This window comes from Cryptomeria japonica, chromosome 2, assembly GCF_030272615.1.
Source record: "Cryptomeria japonica chromosome 2, Sugi_1.0, whole genome shotgun sequence".
Lineage (NCBI taxonomy): Eukaryota > Viridiplantae > Streptophyta > Pinopsida > Cupressales > Cupressaceae > Cryptomeria > Cryptomeria japonica.
The window spans coordinates 325,411,615-325,433,107 of NC_081406.1; the positions used below are offsets into that span (position 1 = coordinate 325,411,615).

Sequence of the window (21,493 nt, forward strand, 5' to 3'; positions counted from 1 at the left end):
CGGGAAAGTAAGAAGAGGAGAATATGGAAAGAAAGAAGACGCCAGCAGTCACATTGACTGAGAAATACGGTATGAATATGTGGGTTGCTAATGAGTTTGTATGATGCCGTTTAATATTATCAATACAATTGAGTATTGTTAATACAATTAACATTACTAATACAATCTAATATTGCTAATACAATTCAATATTAGGACTACTAATACAGTTAATATTAATACAATTTAATATTGTTAACACAACTCAATCCTGATAGTACATAATAATATTATTAATGTGATGTAACATAATGGTACCAATATAACATAATAATCTAATGTTAATACTGTTAATACAATCTGATATGGTATTGCCAAAATAGTACAATATTGTTAATATGAATTTAATACTGGTAATACAAGACAAAGCTGATAACATTAAAACACTGTCAATATTGATAACATTCACTGCATAAATGATAATACAATGTAATGCTGTTAACGAATATAATTAACAATTAATATCATTGTGAACGTAAATATTTATTACAACATTTCTAAACATGGTGAAGGAAATGGTGAAAGTATTGTGGGAGGGGTACAGCGTATGAGCATCCTTCTAGATATGCCACCTTAAAGTGGGACAAGATGAGCCCATAGAGACCAAAGGAGTACAAAGGGTACGGTCTTTGGGTCTAGGAAGAGGTGGTTTCTAGGGCACTCTCCACAATCTTCCCCTCTTCTCCACTATGGCTCACAAGTGTAAGAAGGCTAATCGTAGAGGAACTAGGATGATGACAAGATGAGGGGGAACGGTTATAGGACACCTCACTATGTACACCACCTCATATGGATGGCATGGGCCACATGGGGCCAAGAGGGATGGTATATCCGCTCTTGGGCCTAGGGTAGAGGATCTCTAGGGCACCCTATCAAGTCACCTTATTAGATAGCTTCCTTATGGTTGAATTTCTCTAATTTATGATTAAGTAAATGTTCCTCTATTCCATTTCTTGTTTTACTTGGGATTGTGATTCTAGGGCGAAAACTAGGGCATTTACAAAATGGGACATTACAAATGGTATCAGAGCATGATTCTACCAGCCTACAGGGCAAACTTGCATTGGCAAGGCCAACAATGCATTCCTATATGTGTGTAAGGTGTGTTGAGTATGCTTACTCCATGTGCATTTTATATGAATGCTTTTGTGATGTATGATTTGTGTGGGTTCAGATCTGATATGTTTTCACTTTTCAGCATATGTGTTTTATATGTATGCCTTGTGACTTATGTGTATTTATGTGTTCGCCTTGCAATTGACGTGTCTTCAGCATGATTACTCCATTAGTACCTTTCAAATGTACACTTTATGCTTTAAACATGTATTTTGCATGCTTTACATGTGTGATTCATGCCTTGTGTGTATTCATGTGTATTACTTAATGTCTTACATGTTTTACATGTATTCTTCATGCTTTACGCCTTACATATATTTATGTGTGTTTTTCTTACCTTACACGTGTCCATTATTTCATGCCTTATGTGTACACTTCATGTCTTATGGTATTTATGTGTGTTACTTCATGTCTCATATGTATACTTTATGCTACATGTATTCATGTGTATGCTTCATGTCTTAAGTGAATTCATGTGTATACTTCATGCATTTTGTGTACTCATGTATACACTTCATGCTTTACATGTATTCGTGCCTTATGTGTATACTCCATGTTTTATGTGCTTTACAATTGTCCTATGTGCTTTCATTTGTATATTTCATGCTTTACACCTTATGTGTATTCGTGTGTATGACACGTCTTATGTATTCATGTGAATGCTTCATAGTTGATGTATTGGATTCATGCATAAAGCGTTTCTCATATACCTTTCTCATGTATGTTGATAGATTTGCATGACTTCATGTCTTGTGTGCATTTATATGTATTTCTTCATACCTTACGTGCATGCTTCATATCTTACATTTTTCAACATAATTACTTCATGCATGTGTGTGCCTTCCTTGAATATGCTTAGTTATTCCATGAGTATGCTTTGAGTAGTTGCAAATGTTTTAAGGACTACACTCTAAATGGGGTGCATGTTTTAAATCACCAAGGTCCTTCTTTGCAAACATGAGTCTCATACTCATAACAACATAGGGATTTGACAGTACTATGAAAACCTATAGGAAGGAAGAATGTGTGAGAGTACAATTGCTCAAACCATGAAGTGATAGTATAAGATCTTGATGAGTATAGAAAGTTTTCCTATAAATTGTCATTAAAGGAGAAAGGAAACATGTTAGCCATTCAATATATTCGTGATACATTTAATCTCAATCCACCACTGAAGTTTACCTATACATCAATATCTAACCATAACAATCTATATGCATACAAATTGTATGGCAAAAGGGGGTGATGCCAGATTTCCGTAATTAAGAAATCAAAATTACTCACCTCTATTTGGTAACTATGACGATAGTGACATTCACACCACCCACTGAAATTTTCGATCACTCTCCAATATTAGGGTTCAAGATACATACTCTAATTATTGATGTCAAGTATAGTCATTATTATTAACTTTTTATGTTTTCATCTAGGTCAAACATATTTCACATTCTATAATTAATACAACCTTTATATGTTTTTGGGAAATTCATCTCACTCATTGTTTTGACTATTGACTAATCCATCCTACAACTTATAAAGCAAGAAATTTAGACATATCTGTATGTAATGATGGAGTAAAATCATCATTTGGGGTTTCCTCAAATTCAATTCAGCAGTCGTAAGTGATACTTAATAACCCTTTGTACCAAAAGCTCTTCTATTCTCTAAACAGTAGTTATCATTTCACAAGCTGCTTATCACACATTTTGTACAGAACATGACTGAGCATAGTAGTCCATCATGATATCGAACTTCTTTACAAATGTTACAGCATTTTATCCTCTCTAGAACAATTGTGTTAGGGTACAGGTATCATACAAATAATAAGATGCAATGAACTAATTCCTAAAGGTCTCCATTCTATAAGGCATAGTCAGCATGATCGTCTCACAATTAAGGTCATAGATGTGTGTCATGCTTCTAATCCTCATCTTAATAAATAAGAAACTCATACCTCGCTTTGTCTCGAAGAGATGTACATAGGAATAACCAAAACTATTCTTATGATCACAATTGACCAGAGAAAACTTGTCTTAAGATTACAAATCTTCAAAGGTTAGTTACGAATCCTCGCATTGAGAAGATTTAGTTAAAACGATCATTACTTGAGGACAAGCAATCTTGAGTGGGGAGGGATTGTAATGTCCCTTATATTATGTCCTTATATATATATATATATATTTGTTCATTTTATGGATTACTTTAATCATTTCAGTACATTATTATTATTATTATTCACAAATTAATATTAAAGAACTATCCACAAATTGTTATTAACAATATGGTATTTTAATATGTGCATTACATATTATTATTAATAGAATTATTCACAATTTTTGTAATATTGAGCATTACCTCTATCAAAACTTGTTTATTACAAAAGCACCGATCATATTATTAATGCATTGGGCTGTGTTTAATAATGACAAATTTAAATTAGAGAAGGCACGACTCAAGGGGGAGTCATGTCCTTTAGGAAGGGTCGTAGCTAGTCAAGAAAATTAAATAACCCGACCACCTTCCTCCAGCAATACATACACGGGAAAGTAAGAAGAGGAGAATATGGAAAGAAAGAAGACGCCAGCAGTCACATTGACTGAGAAAACTCTACGGTATGAATATGTGGGTTGCTAATGATTTTGTATGATGCCGTTTAATATTATCAATACAATTGAGTAGTGTTAATACAATTAACATTACTAATACAATCTAATATTGCTAATACAATTCAATATTAATACTACTAATACAGTTAATATTAATACAATTTAATATTGTTAACACAACTCAATCCTGGTAGTACATAATAATATTATTAATGTGATGTAACATAATGGTACCAATATAACATAATAATCTAATGTTAATACTGTTAATACAATCTGATATGGTATTGCCAAAATAGTACAATATTGTTAATATGAATTTAATACTGGTAATACAAGACAAAGCTGATAACATTAAAACACTGTCAATATCGATAACATTCATCTATGCATAAATGATAATACAATGTAATGCTGTTAAGGAATATAATTAACAATTAATATCATTGTGAACGTAAATATTTATTACAACATTTCTAAACATGGTGAAGGAAATGGTGAAAGTATTGTGGGAGGGGTACAGCGTATGAGCATCCTTCTAGATATGCCACCTTAAAGTGACAAGATGAGCCCATAGAGGCCAAAGGAGTACAAAGGGTACGGTCTTTGGGTCTAGGAAGAGGTGGGTTCTAGGGCACTCTCCACAATCTTCCCCTCTTCTCCACTATGACTCACAAGTGTAAGAAGGCTAATCATAGAGGAACAAGGATGATGACAAGATGAGGGGGAATGGTTATAGGACAACTCACTAGGTACACCACCTCATATGGATGGCATGGGCCACATGGGGCCAAGAGGGATGGTATATCCGCTCTTGGGCCTAGGGTAGAGGATCTCTAGGGCACCCTATCAAGTCACCTTATTCTAGCTTCCTTATGGTTGAATTTCTCTAATTTATGATTAAGTTAATGTTCCTCTATTCCATTTCTTGTTTTACTTGGTATTGTGATTCTAGGGCGAAAACTAGGGCATTTACAAAATGGGACATTACAATATCTCTCAATAATCATATTCTTAATTGCAAGAATGGTTTAGAACATGTATTTCACATACCCGGAGGTTGTGCACAAGTAAGGAATGCATACGAGCTATAATCACCTTATCACTGCTGTTAATGATCTGATTTTTAATACGGCAGCATTCTGATTTTTTTCTAGGTTTGCAAACTCACTGAATACCACATCTAGAGAGTCCCAGAATGATGCATAACTACAAGGAAATAATGAAGAATGTAGGAGACTAAAGGGTAATGAAACAAACCAAATCAGCTCCAACAAATCTGATATCCCTGTTGTCAACACTGTTCGAGGCACTGTAGAGACACTATTCACGACACTGTTCACATTACTATTCATGCCACCTTCAATCTGCATCATAGCTTCTTATTTGAACCAAAACTTCCACCATTAAGTTCAGCAGAAAACTCTGAAGATGAGTTCACCTCTCATGGAAAGTTGGGGTTTCATCCAACCTTCAAATTCCAAGGGGTTTCGTCCTTGGAAAACCAGTCACTGATTCTCAGTAACAATGGTGAAATAGCTTCAATATAATATTCCCATAACATGCTCTTCAATGAAGACTAAGTTTGTTTATAAAGACTTTCCCAACCTCCAAGTAAACCTCCATGCTCGATGTGGGATAAACCGTCCTTTATTTTTTAATTCCTCCTTATGAAGTAGCTTCTCGAGCAAGTTGGAGAGCTTTATTAAATAAAATGACTTTATATTGTTATTTTATAAAGTCACTTTATGAAAACAACTTAAATACTCTTTAACCCCCTTTACACCATCATATCATAAAGTCATTTAATATAATGAATATTATTAAAGTTAAACTTGATTTAACTTTAATAATTTAACTTAAATCATTAAACCTAGGATAATTGCCAATATACTCAGGGAAATTCCAAATATAGATATGATGCCAAATGATCACCTCGGTGACTTACTATAAATAGTAAGTATGAGCAAAACATCCAAGTGACTTACTAAAAATAATTGACGTGTCCTGAATAATCGATGTGTCCTGAATAATCTCTAGAAGGCTCACCACAAATAAAATTGGACACTGAGCTGAATAATATTGAAATACGCACTAAAATTTGGGGACATTACATTATGTGAGAGAAACAACACAAGATTGACGAGGTCGAATATTTTTCATCTATAAACGAATGAGAAAACCTAAGTTGTCCATAGACACTTTTGCTGCCACAAAAGATAAAGGGAGGTGTGGATTCCAAAATTCCTAAAGCTGAAAATATGTTGAGAAGATACAAAAAAAAATACAAGTCCAAGTGCAAAATATATTGAAGGAGTCTCGAGTCCATTACAAAGAAAAACATGATCAACATTGTTGAACAAAAATTCCAAGTTAGGTACAAAGTGGCTATGTTTACACGAGGAAAGACTCCAAGGTAAAGCTAAGAAGCTTAAACCATTTGGTCATAGTCCATTAGAGATTCTTGAACAATTGAGCACTAATTATTTCAAATTAGACATGCTCTATATATGAAGCTATATTGAGTTGAACATATAGAAATGATATGTCTATTTAGCCTCCTATTGTAGATGAAGGAGATCTTTTGTTGCCTTCCATTGTGGACATTGCAACTCATTCTCAAGAAGGGTTGGCTAAGAATGTTGCTTCCTAGAAGACAAAAATATTGAGGCAAGACAAAAAAAAGGCAAGTGAGAATAAAAGGACAATTGCCAAGAAAAGCCAAGTTGTATTATAAGGTTAAAAGTTGGGAAATTATTCCCTCATCTCTTGAGTTTTTAATCTTTTGGGAGCTAAAATGCCTCCTAATTGAGGAGTTGTGATCAATATTGAACCATGAAAGTAAGTTGAATTTAATTCAGCTCGACCACTAATCTCACCTGCCAACCAAAATGACTAAGGCAACTTAAATCACTCTCAAAAATTTTAACATTAGGATTCTAAGGTGATTCAAACACCTTGGGGCCATAAGTGAATGAAAACAATGCATACTTGACATGTTAAGCTTAAGATGAATCCATACAAGAGACCCGGCTGAAGACAAACCCATACAATATAGAAAAATAACATACAAGCAGATTCGTACCTTGCCAAAATCTTATCTACAAGAAAGAGGAGACTAGCGGATCCAAGGATTCTAATGTTCCAGCGGAGCCCTGTTGTGACCTTTTCACACATCGCCCCATTGCTAACGGGGACCCCCTCTTTGCTAGCTTCCTGCGTCGTTAGGTTAGGGTTTTGGCTGCTTAGTGGGCAATTTTGCGTCTTCTGTGCCCGAGTCTCAGAATTTTGATCATGCCTAGTGCCGTCTAGGGTTTTTTGAAGTGTTAGGATCAAGTTGCAAAAGATGATATTTTTAATGATCCTAAGTTTTGCTAAGTGTTTGAGCATTTGAACGTTAACGTGTTTTTAAACACGCGCATCAATGATTTTAAAGTGCTAAGATATTCACAGACCTTTTGGAGTTGTTTCTCGCTCCTAAGGTAGTATTTAAAATTGGTTTCGCACTTTATTCCAACATTTTCCTGGCATTTCGCTCATATTTTTGGAAAATTAGTCTAAGTCCAGTTAAATTTAAAGTCGCTGAGTGATTTTGAGTGGTTAAAATGTTAAAATCCTAAGGGAAATCCATATTCCAAGGGTTAAAGGGTCAAAATCCATGCTAGAGGTGATTTTCCCCTCACATTCCAGACTACCCAACCCATTCCCCCACTCAAAATCCATACTACACATGGGTTTCCCCTGGAATCCATACTGGCCACTAATTTCCCCCACTGTTTATCCATACTGCCAGCGATTTTCCCCTGGAGATGCTAAAATTTGGCTAAGTGTCAGGATTTATCCAGACACCCATCGAATTTCCCCTGGGAGTGCGGACTGGAGTGCGGACTGGAGTGCAAGGATAATTCCATGCCTGGGTCGTTTTTCCACCAGGATTTTTGTGACAACTAAGTTAGGATTTTTGTCCGGATTTTTATCTAGACAGGGATCGATTTTCCACTGGGAACATTATGAAGAGTTTTTGAGTCCGGATTTTTGTCCAGACTGAGGTTGAATTTCCACCAGGGAGGTATTTTTTTCAAGTTAAGTGATTTTTGAGTGTGGATTTTTGTCCAGACACCCATCGAATTTCCCTTGGGGGGTGATTTTTGCAAAATGAGTGCATTTTTGTCTGGATTTTTGTCCAAACTCATCGATTTTCCCCTGGAGGGTGATTTATGTGCATTTTGATGATTTTGAGCATGGATTTTTATCCAAGCATGGGTCGAATTTCCCCTATGGGGCAAATTTTGATACTTAAGCGATTTTGAAGGGATTTTTTTAATCCCAACCTATAGCGATTTTCCCCTGGAGGCTTTATTTTGGATTTAAATTGGAATATTTTAAATAAAAGCCCCATTTTGATTGCTTTTAAATAATTATTAAATGATTATTTAAAATTTAAAAGCAAATTAAATAACTTGCAATAATTATTAAATGTTTGAATCTTCTAGAAGCAAGTTAGGGTTTCACCAAGCAAGTGTTTTTTAAACCACATTGCTTGTGTGGTGAAAGTTGGAGCTGAAAGCAAGTATATGAGAGGAACTTCAACATTATTTTATTATTATTTCTGCCAGGTGTCTCCATGAGAGCGATTTTTTTCAAGTTGGGCGAATATTTTTAGCAAGGCATTTTTGTGAAGTGTGGGATTGAGGATTTATTTTCCTCCTTTTTTTCCAACTTGCTGATTTATTCCTCTTGGCTGCCATTAAAGACCAGTTTCAGATTTTCGATTTTGCTAAGTTTGGCGATTTTTTTCCAAATTTAGCATTTTTTGGTGAAAGTTGGCGAATTTGTGTTTGGAGACCTTGGGCGATTTTTCCTCCACCATTGTTGCTTGCTGTTCAGACCTTCATTTCTGTAGATTGCTGCCATTGACAACAATTTTCAGAATTTTGAAAATTTCGATTTTTTGCTAAGGAAGGCAAATTTTTGTGTTTGGGCTTTTCAATCCCAACTTGGGCGATTTTTTCCAGATTATTGTCATCCTCCATTATTGCAGATCTGAGCTATCCATTGGCATCAATTTTCAGATTTCCATTTTAGCGCTAGACTTGGGAAAATTTTGATTTTGCTTGGAGGCCACATTTTGGTGGATTTTTCATGCATGTTTGTTGGCTGTCATCATTTCCAGCCTGCTGATTCGCTTCAGATCTAAGGTTTGCTTCAAATTTTGACCTCCATTAATGGCTGCCATTAATTTTCAAACTTAAGTTTTTATTGCCCAGCCAATTCTAACTTAAATATTTAGCATTTGGAGATATTTGTGGAGTTTTCTGTGCACTTTTTAGACCATTTTATCGCTGTTGCAGGTCTGAAACTCCATTGTTAGGCGGTTGTCCTCATAAATTTTCATTTCCAGCCACCTAACCAATTTTGGCGAATTTGCTTGGGGCTGTTTCCTAAGCCATTTTTCATCATTTTCAGGGATTTAAACCACTTTGCAAGGTGCTGGTAAGTCTGAAGTGTTCGATTTTCAGACTTGTCCTCAGAAAACTAATTTTTACCAGCCATACTTACATTCCGGAAAATGATTGTTTTCATCAATAAAACTGATTTTTATTGATTTTATGCACATTTTGAAGATTACAACATATTTTGAAAGTCTGAATTTTTAGGTTGTCTTTAGAATTTTGACCTCCATTGTTGACTGCGGAAGGTGTCTTCAAACATTCATTGTGTGAAAACACAACCTTTCACACCTTTCCTAAGTCATCATCAATCCGGTATACTCCTTTGCATTCTTTGCTTGCATATTTTCTAAGCGTAAGGAGGTATAAATGAATTTTTATGGAAGGCTTCCATGCCTTAGTGTTGTCACACATTGAACGTAATTGCAAAAATTTACCAAGTGTATGGATTATTTTCCTGACTCCATGCTCTAAACTAGCTAAATCTCTAGAAAGTCAGGAATTTTATTACAAGTATTTATTTTTATCCTAGGACTAACTTCCAGTTTCGTATAGGTGCGATGTCGAAGTCAGGATACAAGGAAAGGAAAGAGCTGCTAAAGACGTTGGAGACTGGATTTTATCCAGAGTTCAAGATTTCATCCAGATGGAGGGAGATCACTGATACCAACATGCATTTCCTCGACTTCGACCGGATGCAGCGTCAGATGTTCAGATCCAAAGATCAGGTTCCTTCTCCAGCATATGCGAATATTATGAAGAGTGGCATTTTCCATGCCGTGGGGTTTCCACAATCCATACAGTGCAGTGAGTTGATCCTGGAGTGTGCACGATGTTACAATCCGCTCACAAGAATGATCAAGAGTCCGAAGGGTGTTGTCATCGCCTACCTTTCTGAGGATGCCATTGTTGAGGTATTCGGAATTCCACGCAATACAGACATGAAGGATGTGACCAAGGAAGATTATGCAGACAGATACACGAAGAAGATGGGTGTATGCAAGAGTTTAATTAATAAAGAATGGATGATTGAACCTAGGAATCATCATTCCAAGGCTCCCAAGACACTTATGTGCATAGATTTTAAGGAGGAATATAGTGATTTGATATTCCTACTCAACAAAGTGATGGGAATGCCGCAGGGAGCAATATTTCATGGATGGATGTTCTACTTCATCCAGGATTGTCTTAAAGGAACACTAGTGAATTGGTCTAAGATCATAAGTGACAATCTGGATTTTCAGTTGAGGAATGTAGAGCGGTCCAAGTCATTCGCCATGACTTCTTACCTGGTGTACCTGCTTGCACGGTTTGTTTCATACAGAGGATTAATATGCAAAGGTGAACTCGGGAATGGGCAAGGACAGTTTAAGAGTTATGAATGCTACCCCCAGTTGAGTATGCACAGAATTGAAGACTACAAGAGAGTGAATGATGCATTCACTATGTGCATCACACAGATGCTGTAGGGCGGAATCCACAGAAGATTGTCCAAGGAGGCAACAGAGTTAATAGAGAAATATGGATCGTGGTATATACAGTTTCCCACTTTCACATACCTCAAGATTCATGGGTTTCAATCTGAACCCTACAGACTACCTAGGTATCCTACTGACAGAATGATATTGTTGGAAGTGGTAAGACAGCTTCTAGAGTTCGATGTTATCCAGAGAGAGAAGCACAGGACAGGAATGACATTCCCTATTTCAGTTGGGAAGACATCAGAGGTCTGCCAATCCACCATAGCTGCCAGCACTGCAGGTGAGGAGATTGCATTTTACAGATTTGCTACCTACAAGAAAAGAGAGAGATTCGATCCAGACAAGAAGGTCGGAAGGATCAGAGGAGAGAAGTTCACTCATAAGGTTGACATAGAGGATTATTAGGCTAACTTAATGGACGAACAAGTAGTGAAGAGAAGAATGTGGTCCAGAATGGCAGTGGATTTCATGAAGAAGTGTGGACTTTTTCTCATCCCTGATCAGGTATTAGATGATAGAGATCATACACACCCACATTATGAGAATGAAATGAAGAAGGCAATCCTATTGCCAAATTGGTCAGAGTCAGAAGAGATTGACCTGAATGTATTGATGAGAGAAGTCTTGAATTTCTCCTGCACATGGGTGGATATGCAGATGAACAGATTAGTTGACATGGGTGTTCCCTTCACTTATGAGAGGATGAAGACGGAAGAGTCTACTTCCGAGGATGATCAGAGGACTGTCAGTGATGTCAGGATTCATGCAGACGAAGAGAGTCAAGCTCCCAAGAGAAGGAAGAACATGCCTGGAGAAGTCAAGGCTAGAGGGAAGAAGATTGAGGATGTGAAGAAGAAACAGAAGACTATCATTCCTCCACTTATCATTCCTTCACCCCCTCCCAGTGCCTCATCAATCGAAGTGATTGAAGTAACAGAACAGAATAAGGAGACTCAGCAGTGTTCCAACACAGTGATACTACCTGAGAATACTCAGGAATTCATGCCATAGCAACATCTGCACCTCCTGATGAGAATGATGTAATGGACACCCCCTGTTCGGCACTAAATTTATGTCCTGTTTACTTAGTGTAATTTTGTCAAACAGTTGGCTTGCAAGCTGACTACTGGATTTTTTGGTTCTTGATTTGCAATAGGATAAATTGGATAAGTTGATATATTATTGTAAAGCTTTCAAAGTTTATTCAATATAAAAACAACCAGACATATCGAATACCAAAAACAAGAAGATTAATGTTGATGGTATTTATTTAATTCCAACTTCAAGCATACAAATCAGATCTGAAGAACATTACAGACCATATGATAATAAACAAATTCAAACCTGAACTCCACAAGTATAGAACCTGCTGAAACACTGTTCACACACTGTAGCTGCACTATTCACAGCACTGTAGCATTTTTACTATTCACGCGGCACTGTAGCAAAACACTATTCACGCGGCACTGTAGCAAAACACTATTCACGCGGCACTGTAGTAAAAACACTATTCACGCGGTACTGTAGCAAAATCACTATCTTCAAATCTACACTTTCAAACCCCTGTAAAAACTTCATGCGAGAACACCAGATGAAGCCCAATGTGTTTCCTGAATGAAAACACCATTAATCCTCCTGACTGTGTCTTTCAACAGCGAAGAGAATGCTAGCAAAGAGGGATTCCGTCCTCCAAGCCCAATAATCAGATCTCTACGAAATCCAACAGCATAACATTAATCTCATCCCAGCATACCCCAAAAGAGAGCTCTCAACCTCCATTTATATCTTCTTCCTAGATGCAAAACACTTCATTTCCTAAATGTGGGATAATACATTTTAGAATAAAATATTATTTCCCACAATGTACACATTAAAGGGAACTTTTAATATTTTAAACATTACTTTATATTCCCAGCCTTATAATATAACGATAAAGTTAAATATTTAATTTAACTTTACACTTTATCGTTAAATATCAAAACATTGTTGATAATCTCTTTAAATCATTGTCGCCTTCAAACATTTTTACTGATAATTATGCCAACCAGGGAAACACTAAAAATTTCAAGTCACTGCTTGGGGACTAACTTACTATAAATAGTAAGTGTCTAGAAACCCTGTCAGAGCAGCACCGATTGGCCTGAAACTGAAAACACCTAGGCCAAAACACCTCAGGATCCCACCAATGTCCTTGTTAGCCTTCGGGACCATGTCAGAATAGGCTAACGACACCCCATATCATGTTGCACTAAAAAGGGGACATTACAGTCCGCCCCCCTTGAAATTGCTTGTCCTCAAGCAAATTCGGTCCTGAATGTTGCAATACCTGCTCATTCTCCCATGTAGCATCCTCATCTGGCAGGTCTCTCCATTTCACCAAGTATTCCTTAACGATTCTATTCCTGAGTGTCCTTTCCCTGACATCCAGAATAGCTTCGGGTACTAACACAAGCTTCCCCTCCTCATCCAAAGGGGGTAAATCTGCAGAAGGCACTACACTCTGACCAATGGCTTTCTTAAGCCTAGACACATGAAACACATTGTGCATCCAACTGCCCTCTGGAAGCTCAAGCTCATAGGCGACTTCACCCACTCTGCGAATCACCCTGTAGGGACCATAAAATTTAGGCTTCAACTTTTCAGCTCCGCTCTTCTTGAGTGATGACTGTCTATATGGTTGTAGCCTCAAATACACCATGTCACCAACCTCAAAACTACGCTCCACCCTATGTTGATCGGCATACAACTTTTGCTGATTCTGTGCCTGCTGTATATTCTCCTTGAGCGCCCTCAAGATGTCCTGACTATCCTGCAATGAGTCTCGGGCTTTGGGTACTCTGCTATCCCCCAAGACTATGTCAACAAAGCTCGGCGCCTCATAGCCATAAAGTGCCATGAAGGGTGTCATCCTGATAGACATATGATATGTCGTGTTGTAACAATATTCCCCCATGTGTAACCATCTCACCCAGGCCCTCTATTGTGCAGTCACATAATTTCGCAGATAACCCTCAACCCACTTATTCACAATCTCTGTTTGACCATCCGTCTGTGGATGATAACTAGTGCTGGGTGTGAGCTCCGTACCACACAACCGAAAGAGCTCCTGCCAAAAAACACTCAAAAATCTGCTATCCCGATCACTTACTATAAACCTGGGCAACCCATGCAATCTAAATATCTCCTTGTAAAAGAGGTCTGCCACCTGCGCTGCTGTGTAAGTAGATGGTATAGCGAAGAAATGGGCAAACTTTGTCAAGCGGTCTACCACAACATATATACAATCTCGCCCTTGCACTTTAGGTAGTCCGGTGATGAAGTCCATGGATATGCTTTCCCACTTCCTATCTGGAATGGGCAAAGGCTGAAGCAACCCTGCAGGAAAAGTGTGCTCTCCCTTATTCTGCTGACATACTGCACACTCCTTCACATATCTCTGCACATCATCCTTAAGTCCCCTCCAAGTAAACCTTTCACGGATCTGCCTGTAAGTTTTGAAGATCCCAGGATGTCCAGCTGTAGGCGCATCATGGAACGCCCTTAAAATTTCCCCCTTGAACAGTGATGTAGGAATCAAATAAATCCTATCTTGAAATCTGATCAACCCATCCAACACCATATACCTATCATCATGTATGGTACCTGCAACTATCCTAGAAGCCCAAGTATCCCCTGCATACTCTGCTATAATCCGATCTCTCCAATCCCCTGAAATCTCAACTAGAGCGCAAACATGTGGTCTCTTGGATAAAGCATCGGCCACTACATTCTTCTTCCCTTTGACAAACTCTATGTCAAAATCATAAGCCTGCAATTTAGTGATCCATTTTTGCTGCCTGTCATTAAGATCACGCTGGCTCATGAAATATTTTATGCTATTGTGATCAGTTTTGATCACAAACCGTCCACCTACTAAGTATGATCGGAATTTGGCCAATGCATGCATTATGGCCAACATCTCCCTGTCATAGATAGAATAGCTCCTCTCAACACCTCGGAGCTTCCTACTCTCGAATGCAATGGGATGTTTCTCCTGCATCAATACTGCCCCTATCCCATCACCTGAAGCATCACACTGAAGTTCAAATGGCTTCGTGAAATCTGGTAGAACTAAAACCGGACAAGATGACATCACTTGTTTGAAGTGGTCAAAACATCGCTGCGCTGCTTCTGTCCATACGAAGGCTCCCTTTTTAGTGAGGTCTGTCAAAGGTGCTGCAGTCTGTGAAAACCCCTTAACAAACCTCCTGTAAAACCCGCATAAACCAAAGAACCCCTTAAGCTGTGTGAGGTTCGTGGGAGTAGGCCAATCTACTATAGCTCTAATCTTTTCAGGGTCTACTCGAACTCCATCTGCACTAATAATATGCCCAAGGTATAGTAATTCTGTCATACCAAACTCACACTTAGACTCCTTGGCATATAAAGACTCTCTCTCTAGGATAGATAATACCTCCTCCAAATGCTGTGAATGTTCCTCCCAGGTCTTACTGAAGACCAAGATGTCATCAAAGAAGATCAAGACAAATCTCCTCAACTGCTCCCTGAATACCTGGTTCATACAGCTCTGAAATGTAGCGGGTGCATTGGTTAGTCCAAATGGCACAACCATAAACTCAAAGTGGTCATAGTGACATCGGAAGGCTGTTTTCTCAATGTCCTCTGCTCTCATCCTGATCTGATGGTATCCGGATCGCAAATCAATTTTGGTGAAGAAGCATGCCCCATGCAACTCATCAATCAGCTCATCAATCCTAGGAATGGGATACCTGTTTTTAATTGTTTTCTTATTCAGTGCCCTGTAATCGATGCACATGCGCATTGTCCCATCCTTCTTCTTTACCAGAACTACAGCTGAAGCAAAGGGGCTTTTGCTAGGCCTGATGTGCCCCATTTCCAACAACTCCTTAATTGCCTTCTCTATCTCATCTTTATGTTTCTTAGGATGACGATAGGGAGTGATCATCACTGGTTTGGCTCCGTCCTCGAGCTCAATAACATGCTCTGCACCCCTGTCAGGAGGAACCCCGTGAGGAATATCACTGAATACCTTGGCATGCCTGTCAAGAATCTCCTGTATATCTGGTGGATGACTCTTCACCCGAGGCTCCGGTGAAGTTGGCATAACTAAGCACTCTGTTGCCCACTCTATGTCATTATGTCGAAAAAGTCTCTCCATTCTCTTCAAAGAGACTACCCTACAACTCCCATCTGAAAGTCCCCTGAGAACAACAGTCCTACCCTCATGCTGAAACCTCATTTCCAACTTTGCTAGGTTGAAAGTGAACTCAACCAGCGATGCCATCCATGTCATACCGAGGATGACGTCGTAATCTCCCATGTCCACAACGTAGAAATCATCCTCCAACTCATAGCCATCTCCAAATCTAATGTGAAGATTTGAAACCTTCTGAGTACATAATAGCTTTTGGCCATTAGCCACCATGACCCTAAAACCATCATGCTCCTCTGTCTGTAAACCTCTCCTGGCTACCAACTGTGTATCTATAAAGTTATGTGTAGCCCCAGTGTCAATGAGAGATATCACTTTCTGCCCCTGGATAGTACCCCTGACCTTAAATGTGATTGCCTTTTGGGCCCCTGTCAAGCGTGCCAACGATCTATCATCCTTAGGAATGTTGCTCTCCTCTATCGTGTTACCCTCATCTGAATCGGAGTGCTGATCCTCCCCCTCTGACTCTGACTCCTCTGCTGAAAAATACTCCATTTGATTTGCCTTAGCCTTGAGAGGGCATTTATGAGATAAGTCCCAAGGCTCTCTACACTGGAAGCACAGTTTCTTCTTTCGAAGTTCATTCAAGGTTTCACTGTCTAGTCCTTTTGATCCTTCTTTGGGTTTGTTATACTCTTTCTGAAATGGTTTTTTGTCTTTGTCCTTGCGGTAGGAAGAATCTGTTGAATGGTATTTTCCTTTGTATACCGAAGGGGCTAAATCTCGTGCCTTTTTAGTTGCTTCTGCTAAGGTGAGTGGATCATGTCCCTTCACCCAACCACGTAATGGATCAGCAAGCCCATCACAAAATAACACCACCAATCTCCTAGGAGAGATATCAGTAACAAGTATAGACAAACGCTGAAACTCGGCGATGTAAGCATCCACTGAACCTGACTGTTTTAACTGTGCTAGTTCCTTGAAATGTAACTCGGGATCCCTAGTGTCAAATCTCTCAATCAATCTTTCTGTGAATTCCTCATAGGATGTAATCTGATTATGCCCCAGAGTCACCATGCCATGATGCCACCATTCATGCGCAACACCGTCCAAATGCATAGCCGCATACTTGATAGCCTCCTCCTCAGGCATAGGATTAAGCTCCAAGTATGTATCTACCTTCTGCACCCAAGCTCGTGTGGTCATCTTCCCTGAAGCATCATAATAAGGCAAGGAAAGTTTTCCAACTTTCTTTCTCAGCTCAAAATTCTGATTCCTCCCTCCTGCTCTAGGCATATGTCTCATCCTCAAGTCCATATAATCTCTGAGGGAAATATCTGCCTGAAACTCGGGTCCACTGGCCTCCCAGTCCCTCCTGAATTGACCCTGTAACTCAGTAATCTGCGGTTCGTTCACTGGTTGAACCGGATCCCTAGGTGGGAAGGTGGGTAGAAGAGGTCTCGAGCTCGCTGTTCGAGCTGGGCGTGCAACGTGTCTAAAGTTATCCGCCTCATTCCCATTGTTGCCATGTCCATTATTACCATTAATGTTATTCTCAGGGCCATTGTTGTTGCCTCGGCCTCCATTATTATCATTGCCCCTATTGTTATCGTTTCCCCCATTGTTATTGTTTCCATTGTTGGCATCACCTGGATTAATATTGACGCCCATCTGTCTAGCCATAAGCTGCAACATCATGTCCATTCGCCTATTCTGCTCTTGCTGCATACGCTGCCCTTGCTCTAACGTACCCAGTAACTGTCTGAACATTACCTCCCCCTGATCTGGAACGGTATTCCTATCATCTCGGTCACCCATACTGCTGTCCTGATCAAAGAATATTTCCTCTATGTCTGTATGACTGGATTCTATGTCCACCTACACGGCTGAACTAGACTGCTCGCTCTGTGAGTTCAAATTTCTGTTTTGTCTTGCTTTGGTATGGCAGAAGTTATAAGGCCCCTGTTGCATGCTTAAACATACATGCTTAGCATGTTTTTTAATTCATTAATTTCTGATTTTAGTGTTTTGATATTTCGTCAAACACTTTTCCCTCTATCCGGCTGTTCCAAAGTCTTTGTAAGACCTCCACAGGATGGCAGGACTTATAGCTCTAATACCACTGTAATGGACACCCCCTGTTCGGCACTAAATTTATGTCCTGTTTACTTAGTGTAATTTTGTCAAACAGTTGGCTTGCAAGCTGACTACTGGATTTTTTGGTTCTTGATTTGCAATAGGATAAATTGGATAAGCTGATATATTATTGTAAAACTTTCAAAGTTTATTCAATATAAAAACAACCAGACATATCGAATACCAAAAACAAGAAGATTAATGCTGATGGTATTTATTTAATTCCAACTTCAAGCATACAAATCAGATCTGAAGAACATTACAGACCATATGATAATAAACAAATTCAAACCTGAACTCCACAAGTATAGAACCTGCTGAAACACTGTTCACACACTGTAGCTGCACTATTCACGGCACTGTAGCATTTTTACTATTCACGCAGCACTGTAGCAAAAACACTATTCACGCGGCACTGTAGCAAAAACACTATTCATGCGGTACTGTAGCAAAATCACTATCTTCAAATCTGCACTTTCAAACCCCTGTAAAAACTTCATGCGAGAGCACTAGATGAAGCCCAATGTGTTTCCTGAATGAAAACACCATTAATCCTCCTGACTGTGTCTTTCAACAGCGAAGAGAATGCTAGCAAAGAGGGATTCCGTCCTCCAAGCCCAATAATCAGATCTCTACGAAATCCAACAGCATAACATTAATCTCATCCTAACATACCCCAAAAGAGAGCTCTCAACCTCCATTTATATCTTCTTCCTAGATGCAAAACACTTCATTTCCTAAATATGGGATAATACATTTTAGAATAAAATATTATTTCCCACAATGTACATATTAAAGGGAACTTTTAATATTTTAAACATTACTTTATATTCCCAACCTTATAATATAACGATAAAGTTAAATATTTAATTTAACTTTACACTTTATCGTTAAATATCAAAACATTGTTGATAATCTCTTTAAATCATTGTCGCCTTCAAACATTTTTACTGATAATTATGCCAACTAGGGAAACACTAAAAATTTCAAGTCACTGCTTGGGGACTAACTTACTATAAATAGTAAGTGTCTAGAAACCCTGTCAGAGCAGCACCGATTGGCCTGAAACTGAAAACACCTAGGCCAAAACACCTCAGGATCCCACCAATGTCCTTGTTAGCCTTCGGGACCATGTTAGAATAGGCTAACGACACCCCATATCATGTTGCGCTAAAAAGGGGACATTACAAATGATGACCAGCCGGGATCCCCTACTGTCCTTTTGGAAGTTAGTTTGGGAAATGATGTATATGATTGGACCAGGAATAATCCTGATGATAATGATGAAGTTATCTCGGCACTGAAGGACCTTGATCGAGAAATATGTCTTGATGATGGTATGGAGATGACCGCTATTCCTGAATGGTTGAGGAAGAGTATGGAAAAAAGTAAACAAATGATAGAAGTACAACCTATTGAGGATATTGATGACTACCTAGCTAGGAGTGCTAAGAAGGAGCCCAAGAGAGCGGAGATTTTGTCGCAAATAGCTAGAGATGAGATGGGAATGCCGATTGCGCAGATTGCTGTTCCTAGAGCCGGCGTGATAGTGGACACTGCTACTCCCATGGATTTCCAAATCACTTCAGTTGCCCTTGGTCGTCCATCCGCAGGGTAGGAATTTCAGGAGATTGGTGACAACCTCCAAGCAATCAATGCAAAGTTAGACACAGTGATTGCGGAGAATGAAAGGTACAAAGAAGAAAATATTAGACTCAGAGAGTATATTACAGGGACAAGGCGTGGAGATCCCACCCTTATTTCCCCTATTGCAGTTGACCATGGAATACATTCACACTACGAGGTAGCGAGAGGTACACACTCAGAGGTGGAAAAGTGGATTGAAAGCACAAGAAAGCAGGCAGATGATTTCCTTACTAAGTTTGTCCAAGCATATGATAAGACAACAACACTTGTATTCAGGATCCAGTATTTGGAGGGAGTTTGGGAAGAATTCCGACCTATCCAAGAGAAGACTATTCCACGCCTCCTGGCATTGAAGAAGGTTCCTAATTCCATTTTGGTCAGCAAGAACATTGTGCACAGTGGAGACATATATAATTTCCATGGCTGGTATTGTGCACTAGCTTTGAAGAAATCAGCTTATGACAACGCCCAATTGAGTTGTATGGAGATGGAAGGATTAATTCAGGACATTCAGATGAAGATCCTTGCCTCGATTGAGGAATTATTGGGTGTTGATGTTAGTAATGCTAGTGGTTTACACTTAGCCGAATTAAGAGACAAGATAAAATTTATGTATTTTTGCCAGTTGGACTCTTTGCAGAAGAGTCAGATAGATGACTTGGTCTCTTTGTTGATTCATGTTCATAATTCGCAGAAGCTCATGCCTGAATGGGAGAACACTTTGAATACTTGCTCGGATTCATTGGATGTGATTGATTTATAGCAGGATACCTTGCCTAGCATTTCCATGGAGGAGTTAGATTCAGTTTTGGCTAGATTCTTAAAGTATGCTAAGAGAGAGAGAGAGATGCAGGGAGGAATCTTCTAGAAGATTCCCTATATGATGACTAGGTATCTTTCTATTGGGCCATATGTTGGTGGCACCATTTTTGATGTAACCCTTATTAGGGCAATTCTAGGGTTTTGTTGGCATGATCTCGACCGTTGATCTTAGATCAATCTGGGGCATCCATTTTGTAAGAGACTCTATATATGCCCCTTTGTCTCTCATTTGTAAGAGAGAGTTTTTGTAGAATTGTTGGTATATGCTACAGCTATTTGAATCCTAATCATTGTTCAATTGTTGGTGATTTTGCTCTTCAAGTGTTGTATTTGCATTCATGGTTCTCAATTCCTCCAAGATAGATTAGAATTTAGATTAGAATTTATTTTCATGTATGTTAGATTGAGTGAAAGATTTGTTGAATTTATTTGTGTGGAATCCTTAATCCATACCACTAGCCTCTTGCCGCTGGTAAGTGCGCCTTGTGTGGTCAACTGGAGTTTGAGTAAGCATAACTTCAACTATTATGCATCTATTGACAAGCATCAACTTGGATGGTGTCTTCGTTTGATGGTAATAGTTTGAAAATCATTAAGTATACCTTAGATGATTGCACTAAGCTTGTGTCAATACCTGATTGTGAGACCTTGCCTGGTTTGATTCCATTAAATCCATTCACCATTTCCTACATTCCTAGGATTAGAATAGATTTCCTGAACCCTATTCTTTTTTCCCCTTTTTTAGTAAGAAGTAAATCCAAAGCCCTATTGATAAATCTTAAGTTGTCAGCACACCTATTCCACATCATTCATGATAATCCAAACATTTGCGTAAGTCCCCAAAGTGAAACATAGCAATTCACATCAACCACTGAACTTACCCACTCGTCAAGACCTGGCATGTACAAACCTTGGAATCATTTTAGTTGATCTCATTCTTAGCATCTGAGGTGATTTTGTTCAAGAGAGGATAAATTACTTTGGTAATTTATTCTGTATTGTTATGTGCATAAAAAACACATC

The 21,493-nt window shown here is 38.7% G+C and overlaps 1 protein-coding gene across 6 annotated transcripts in view; it reads right to left on the reverse strand.

Moving 5' to 3' along the window:
• The window catches only part of LOC131027200 (organic cation/carnitine transporter 7), a 212,131-nt gene that overhangs the window by 8,163 nt on the left and 182,475 nt on the right, over nucleotides 1-21,493 (reverse strand). The gene's annotated exons all lie outside the window — the stretch shown is intronic.